General features: G+C 33.6%; 2 long non-coding RNA genes across 2 annotated transcripts; one reads left to right on the forward strand and one right to left on the reverse strand.

Annotated features, from left to right (window-relative positions):
- Positions 1 to 348: 348 nt before the first annotated feature.
- Positions 349 to 5534, reverse strand: LOC109023392 (uncharacterized). Its single transcript, XR_008671621.2, has 3 exons — positions 5380 to 5534; positions 1142 to 1325; positions 349 to 481 (listed from the first exon to the last, which is right to left on the reverse strand). It is a non-coding gene; the product is annotated as an uncharacterized lncRNA (long non-coding RNA).
- LOC129526852 (uncharacterized) lies at positions 4102 to 8056 on the forward strand. Its single transcript, XR_008671622.2, has 3 exons — positions 4102 to 4178; positions 4650 to 4797; positions 5223 to 8056. It is a non-coding gene; the product is annotated as an uncharacterized lncRNA (long non-coding RNA).
- Positions 8057 to 8280: the final 224 nt, after the last annotated feature.

Genomic DNA, 8280 nt, shown 5'->3' on the forward strand with positions numbered 1-8280 from the left:
GAGAGGTTTTTTGTTTAATTTAATAGAAAATCCAATTATTATGTAAATATAAATGTAGTATAATTGCCACAAACAAGTAGGCGAAACAATGAAGTGATGGAGTTTCTGGAGTTTAAGGAACCTGTGATTTATGACTGACTCTCAGGTATGATTGATACAGACAGTTCAGAGAAATGTTCTTAACCATTTCCCCCCAACATAATGTTAATATTTTCACTTTTAGCTCATCTAATATGATGCATATCAGTGAAGAAAAGTCGCTTTGGGAAGGAATGTATCACAAATTCATTTTTCTTCTTTTTCAGACTTATTAAAGAACAAGAAGCTATAAACGTCATTATTTAAAATGCCTCCCTTTAAAATGTTTCCAGCAGATGTTTATGTAGAAAAAATGCTGGATCTCTCTTGGCAAGACACAGAAATGACATTTCTTGAGGGTTCTGGTTGAAAAATTTGTCTTTGGCTTCATGTCTTTAAACATCTGCAAAAACGAAATAATCTTTATTATAACTTGGAGAAAAGCAAAGTACATAGGCCCCTAATCTTTGAAACACTCTTCAAGGGAGTGACAAAGAAAAATATTCCAAAGTTATTTTTCTTCAGTAGAATTTCTCTGTGACTGCTGAACTTCAGAGTCACAGTTATATCATTAAACATTAATAACTTACTTAAATGAGGGAGAAGCTAGAAAACACAAACTGAAAATTCCACTTCCTGCCTAAATTACTGATTTTCTACATTTTCCCTGTATGCATACTCTCATTATAAGAATCCAAGACCAACTGGGAAATTTGAGATGCAATGAGAAAAAAACGGGGTGCTAGACTAAATGAGGGAAACATGTGCCATATTTTCTAATGGGTGTGAGGTTTTGTAAATTTTGAATTGTTTTCTTCATTCCTTCTAAATTCAAATACTTCCCGCGTCTAAGACCTCAACTGAGTTAAACTGGGCACCATCTGAAAAAGAACTGAACATAATGCTCAAATCTCAGAATGACTTGTTCTTTCTTACACTGTAACATTTTAAACAAATAATTCCAACTATCAAGAAGGTCTTTTTAATTTCTTTTTCCATTCAGGTGTTATACTCATTTGTAAAGCTACCATCCTGCCCTATACTCTTCCTCCTTTATTTTTACCTCCACGATTTTCTCTAGAACGGGTTTTATGGATTGACACCCAACTGGTGTAACATTTCTCAGCTGTACTGTTTGCTCCAAGGACTTTAAGCTGCTTTTTAGGTATGTTCGAGATCCAAGGTTTCTTTATGAACATGATGTCCTCCTATTCTCTTAAAGTAAAGGGTGCATCAGTTGCAGGGACCTAGAAGTAAGAGTGAAAAGTCTGCTAGAACTCACAAATTGATAGTACAAATTTTAGTTTGTATATTTCTTTACTATCCTGTTTAATTCTATTTGAGGAATTGGGAGGGAAATAGAGAATATGAATGATTCTTATTAAAATATGTGCCAAAATTAAATCTCTAATTTTTGATTCATTATTTTAGCAATTAATATTAGTAATAGAGTTTTCAGTGGTTTGTTTAGAAATATATGTGTGTGTTTCTTCATATAAAGCTAATGAAAAAGATTGCATTAAATTTTTTTAAAAAAGAAAATATAAAAGTAAAATTTTCTTCTCTTATCAACCAGAGATAACTACTATTAATTATATAGCATACTTCCTTGTGGCTTTTTCATTGCATATATATAATATATGCCAAATCGGGATCATGCTACTTTTTTAAGTTAAAATTATATTGAGTAACATTTCTGTGCAGAAAATATTCCTTAAAACTCTCATTTATTTATTGCATAAAACCCATTATACGTTTATACATGTGAATTGCTAACATTTTTTGCTCTTATCAGGATAACACTATATAATACACATCCTGTGTATAAAGTTTGTAAGCATGCTGCTTATTTCAGGAAGGTAAATTTATAAAAATAGAATTACTAAATCAAAATGCGTGTATATTCTTGGCTCTTGACCTTTTGACAATAGTTTTAAAAATTGCTTTGAAGACATTTTTGATAATTTTGAAGATATTTTGATAATATCTTCCACCTATAGATAAGACAACCATATCTGGACAAGTATTATTAAATAATTTTATGTATCATTGCCCTTTTGTTAGGAAATAAAAAAGTTATTGCACTCTTTTTTTAACCTGTTTCCTCTTTAATATACTGTTCAGTTGAAAATATATTCATAAACAATTGTTTATTGAACACTTACAGCCCTTCATATGCAAAGTTTCTGTAATATCTTTTGGATATTCAGTTAGAATGTTGACAATTTTGTGCACTGGTTTTTAGTAACTCTCTGAATATAAATAATATTATTGTTTTTGGTTTATTGTAAATATGTTTCCCATTTTGTCATTTGTGTCATTTTCTTCTTAGGGTTATGTAAAATAATAAAATTGTATATATTTGTATACTATCTGTACTTTTTCCACTTGTTTTATATATTAGCAATTATTTCTCTATCCTGAGACTAAATAACACAATTTCTCTTAAGTCTCAGGTTAGTGGAAGAATTACTCCATGTATCACTGCAATACAAATATTTAACTTACTTTGGAAATAATATTTGATGTTTGTAAGATGAATCTTAGAATAATAGGTCACTTTTCCATGTATTTGAAATGCTTTCACTATTATATTGCAGGTTGAAACACACACACACACCCGTACACACACAAGCAGACAGAAATACCTCTACTTTAGAATCATAAACCCTTTTTAAAAATAATTCAAAATATATATTCCCTGATAACTTCTCATTTTAATTATTGTGGTTTTATATTTTAATATATTGTAAAGTAAGTATGCTTCTATTACTGTACTTTTTCAAATGTCTTACTTATTTTCATCTATTTATTCTTCTAGATTAAAATGATTTTACAAGTTTTAGAACACTCTATAAGAAATTGAATTAAACCTATAAACTAATTTGAAATACAGGAACATCAGTATATATGTATATGCATGTGTATTGATATACATATATATCATTTATTAAAGCTTCTTTTGTCTCTCTTCGTAAGGTTCTATTATTTAACCGTGTTTACATATATTTCAGCTTAGGTTAGCTCTAAGTATCTTATGTGTTTCAGACTCCTGGGCAATCTTACCTTTTTTTTCTAATTCTTTGGATTTGTATTGAGAACTTATACAAAAGATATTGATTTTTCTGTACTTGCCAATTATCCTGTTGCTTTACAAAATGCTGTTAGCTCTTAGTGTTTCAGTTGCTTTCCAAAGAATCGTTAGGAACATTATCAAATTATTTTCAAATCATGAGGGCGTTTTTTGTCTCTTTCTACTATCGCTTGTAAACATTTCTACTTAATATATTAGCATATTGACTAGAAGTTATGAAAACATTCAGTAATTAACATGTAGTATGTATTATAGTTATGTTTCTGACTGATGGAAATTTTTAAAAATTTCATCCATTTAATACGTTATATTGGCTGGTATTTCTATGCATTTATGTTAAGAAGGTTATGTTTTTCTTAAAGTAGTAGGTTTTGAATAGGAGTTTCATTTTTCTGTGTATAGCTTTTTGCTTTCTTTTGTTTTACTTATTTGTTATTATAAGTTGCTGATAAAGTCTATGGATTTTGGCTTCTGTTGAGGTTCTCATAGCTTTTGTTTGGTCTTTAGGTATGTATGTGTTTACCCATATGAAGCCTCTTAAATATTCCTGGGATCACCACTGTTTATTTTCAATGATGATTATTTTACAATATTATTATTATTGAATGGCTCTGGTGTTTGAAAAATCTATATTAACATCTTGCTCTTTCCTTGTTTGTTTGTAACCTTGAATCATTTGTTTAATATTGTTAACATTTAGCTGTCTTCTGTAAAATGGGAATAATAATGACATCTACTAACAGGTGGATGTAAAGATTATGTGAGATAAAGCATTCTTAACCCGTTGTCTGTCAGATAACAAGAACACAATAAATAATGTAACAATGGTAGTGGTAATTGTAGGAGAATTGGTATTTTTCCTAGAATTTTTGTAGTTTACTCTTACAAGATATAATAATACATAGTTGTCTTTTCATGTCATCCCTCAGGTTTTCAGAACAAGATTGTGCCAGCTTCAGGAAATGGTTTTTGAATTTCTCCATATTTGGTACAGACAACTTAAATGGTATGAAAATTATATATTCCATGAAAGTCTAAAATAATTCATGGTCCTAGAACCTATATTTTATAAAATTTGAAAATATTTTTTAAATTTGTTTTATGTTCATTGCTCTTTTCTGGTTGTTCAATACCTTCTTATTCCCTTCTTTACCTAGCTTTTCAATTCCCCAAAGACTCAGCATTACAGCCTTTCTCTCAATTAATTTTGCTTATCTATGCTTTAAGTCTTGTCTCTTTGATTGGCTCTATAGGCTAAAAACTTTTATTTATTGATCAGTGGCATATATCTATATTTGGTTTTGATTATATTTTCTTTTTCTTTACTGTCCTCCTATTTTTTGTTTTTCTTCTTAATATTTTTGCAATATTTGATATTATTTCTCTTTTTGAAGAATAAAATCACTGGTTGCTATGATTTATCCTAGAGTATGGCTTTGGTCTTATCCCGTAATTGTATTTTCTCAAATCCTTCTAGCTATGCAGCTGGTTTGAGCCTTATCTTCTTGGTGATTTTTGGAAGGTAAATCATTTGGGCTCATGAGGAACAGAGGAGCCAAACCACTATTGAGAAGATTGCCGTTCACCATTTTGACAACCACACAAGCCACAGATGATACTCTCAGGTAGTTTAGCCTGTAAGGAGAGTATTTGTGGATCACAGATTTACACATACAGTTAGAATTTTGACTTTCCTCTCTCTTATCTATGTCTCTTCTTACTCAGGAATTAATTACATATTATAATAGGTCTTTAGGGGTATAGGACTGAACGATACCTAGTTTCTGACCTTAGGAAGCTCCCAGCCTAGTGGAAGAAACATACAAGCAAACCCTTTGGAATGGTCTTTATCCATAGACAGTGTACTAGTTTCCCTTTGCTGCTGTAACAAATTACCACAAATTTAGTGGCTTAAAACAATACACATTTATCCTCTTAGAGTTCTGGATGTCAGAAGTCAAACCTGAGTCTCACAGGTTAAAACCAAGGTGATAGAGGTCTGCGTTCCTTTCTGGAGACTAAACCTAATCTGTTACCTTGCCTTTTTCAGATTCTAAAGCCTGCCTCCATTCTCTGGCTGTGGCCCCTTCCTCCATCTTCAAATCTAGCAGTTCTGCAAAAATCTTTCTTATGATGCATTTCTCTGATTCCAACTCCTCTGCCTCCCCTTTCACCATTTAAGGACCCTCTGATTAAACTGGACTCACCCAGAAAATCCAGGATAATCTTCTCATTTTAACATCAGCTGATTGGCAACCTTGCTTCCATCTGCTACCTGAATTCCCTTAGCCATGTAACGTAACATATTCACAAGTTCTGGAGAAGAAGACATGTACTTCTTTGGAGTGACAGAGGGACTAGCTACTACACACTGGAAGAATCAAATATTCAATATGAGGTTATTGACACAAGGAAGAACACATACAAGAATTTTATGTAAAAGGGGTCTAAGAATGACCAGGAGTTAATGCGGTAAAGAGAGCATGAAAGAACATTTCAATCCCCAGGAACAGTGCGAGCAAAGGAATGAAGTGAAGAGAGGAAATCAAGTCTGGGTTATCTGACTTACTGCTGAGTGATTTTACAGCTTGGAAGTAACAGTTCTCTGGTAGCCAGGTTCTCCAGAAGTGTGCTTGTGAGCTCACAGGTTTGTCATTGGTTCTGTTTAGGGTCCAATGTTGCATGTCATTCATTCTCTGCTTTCCTCCAGACGGGAAGTTCTCAATTAGTGTTACAATGGGATGGGACCCATATATTGGAAATAAAGCTATAGAGGAAAAGGTTGGAGATTGCATTTATGTACAGATTTGGGAGTGTCTGTCAACTCAGTAATGGCTAACATGTCATACATACACGTGGCAAAGACAGTAAAGACAGCAAATAACAAGTACAACAGAAGCCATTGAGGTGGTCATAAAAGAACACACACAAATGTATGCAGATATTTAGTAAGCGCTCATGACAAAACAGTATATAATTTGTGGAAATATTTTCAAATCTAGGCAACACCTCTATGTTTCACTGTCACTGACGCATGTTAAGCAACTCTCATTTACATGTGAACTCCACAGTGCCCATAATCTTAAACTTGATTCGTAAGATTGTAATACCCATCAGCACCCTTATTCTAATCTAAGAAATTCTGGGAATGAAGAGCAAATAGGCAATATAAAGTCTATCTGAATATTTAGACAAGGAAGAAGTACTTCATTTGTTGCACTAGAAGTAATGCAACAATTAATTAACACAGACAATAGGAATTTCTCTTGCCATACCACTTCTACATCTTCTGGGTGACAAGGACCCACTATTCTTTTCAGGAAATGTATTTGACTTTTACTTCGGTATAAACATATGTGAAATAAATAACTTATTTACTTATTATGATGTATAAACATATGTTTATACCTGAAATAAAAGTCAAATGGCTTTGGGAGGCCGAGGTGGGCAGATCACGAGGTCAGGAGTTTGAGACAATCCTGGCCAATATGGTGAAACCCCATCTCTGCTAAAAATACAAAAATTAGCTGGACGTGGTGACACACTCCTGTAGGCCCAGCTAATTGGGAGGCTGAGTCAGAAGAATCGCTTGAACCTGGGGGTTGGAGGTTGCAGTGAGCCGAGATCATGCCACTGCACTTCAGCCTGGGCGATGGAGCGAGACTTGGTTTCAAAAAGTCAAATGGCACTGGGGACATAAGACTGAGCCCTGGGGGACCAACCTTCTTGTTATCTCAGACTGTTCCTGAAGTTTTGCTCCTTATCTTCGTGTGACCACAAATTCTTTTCGTTCATTCAGTCTTAAGTTACCTTCTCCTGGTAAACTCATGACCCCTCACCCATTGGAGTTTGTTCTAACTTCCTATCTATGACCAACTTCAAAGTGTCGACCATGTGGAGATTTCCTTCTTGACTTCCATTATTCCAGCCACTTGCATGGGGACAGCAATAGTCTCTCCTTGGTGTTAGCCAGCGGGACTCTGTCAGGCTCAACTAAATTCCGAATGTCCCACATAAAATAAAAATTTCTGGCATTTCTTTGATCTTCTACCATATTCCCTGTTTTCGGTAATCAAATGTGTTTAACAATTTGCTTAACCACATGATAAATCTAAAAACATTGTTGCCCTGTTAATGTTATGTTAATGCAAATAATAACTCAAAAGGCAGAAATCTGTGGTGTTCAAAATTTCTTTTGTAAAATTTCCATACAACGATACTTTTAAAACTTGACAAAGAAATCTGGCTCTCCTTTTTGCTTGCCCCAGCCTTCCTTTCTTCTTCCCTCTTGTCCCCATTTTTAAGGGCCCATTGTGCTCCAAGCACTGTGGTCTGATTAAGGAAATGTTCAACTTGATAAGTACAGAACGTTATTGTCAAGGTTCTGTTCTTTGAATTTTTATGATGCAGAACTTAGAGAGCAAGAAAGTCAAAGAAGAAAGGGACTGAAGAATGTCAAGGAAATGACCTAGCACTACAAGCCATAAAGTAATGACAGTTTCAAGGGGAAGAATAGAGAGAAAGAGGAATCATGTGGAGAGGAAGAAGGTGGGGAGTTAAGGAGAGAATTTGGAAGTAATGACTTGAGAAAAGACGCGCTAGAGTAACTCCGGGATCAAAGAAACATGAACAGCCAGAAAAAGGAGATTTTTTTTTAATGTTTCTAAGTACTTCATATTCTGATGCCCTGTGAGTAAAATAAGGAGTTTCTTTTTAATTAGGTTGTTCTGTTAAACTTTGTCTTTTGCACATGCCGTAGCTCTGAGACTGAGTATATAGATTTATGAATGCAGAGAAAATATAACTAAAACAAAACATCTGGCCAGTCTACGACATACTCCCTGTTATATTTTATAATTCTGTCTGAATAAATATATTTAGAGCAAATAATATGACTTATCTTCATTAATTTCTTGAAATAGTTTGAGGACCTAAACTTTTAGTATTTTTAATACTTATAAATTTTGTTTGTCCCATAGTATGTAAATATGTACAACAAGTTTTCTGAGTTTCATTCTCTCCACTTTGGGCCTGTTGCATGTGGGGGTGTGTATGTGTGTCTGTGTGTGTGACTGTGGTCTCAGAATCAAGAACTAGCTTGAGTATTT

Source organism: Gorilla gorilla, chromosome 16 (genome assembly GCF_029281585.2).
Source record: "Gorilla gorilla gorilla isolate KB3781 chromosome 16, NHGRI_mGorGor1-v2.1_pri, whole genome shotgun sequence".
Lineage (NCBI taxonomy): Eukaryota > Metazoa > Chordata > Mammalia > Primates > Hominidae > Gorilla > Gorilla gorilla.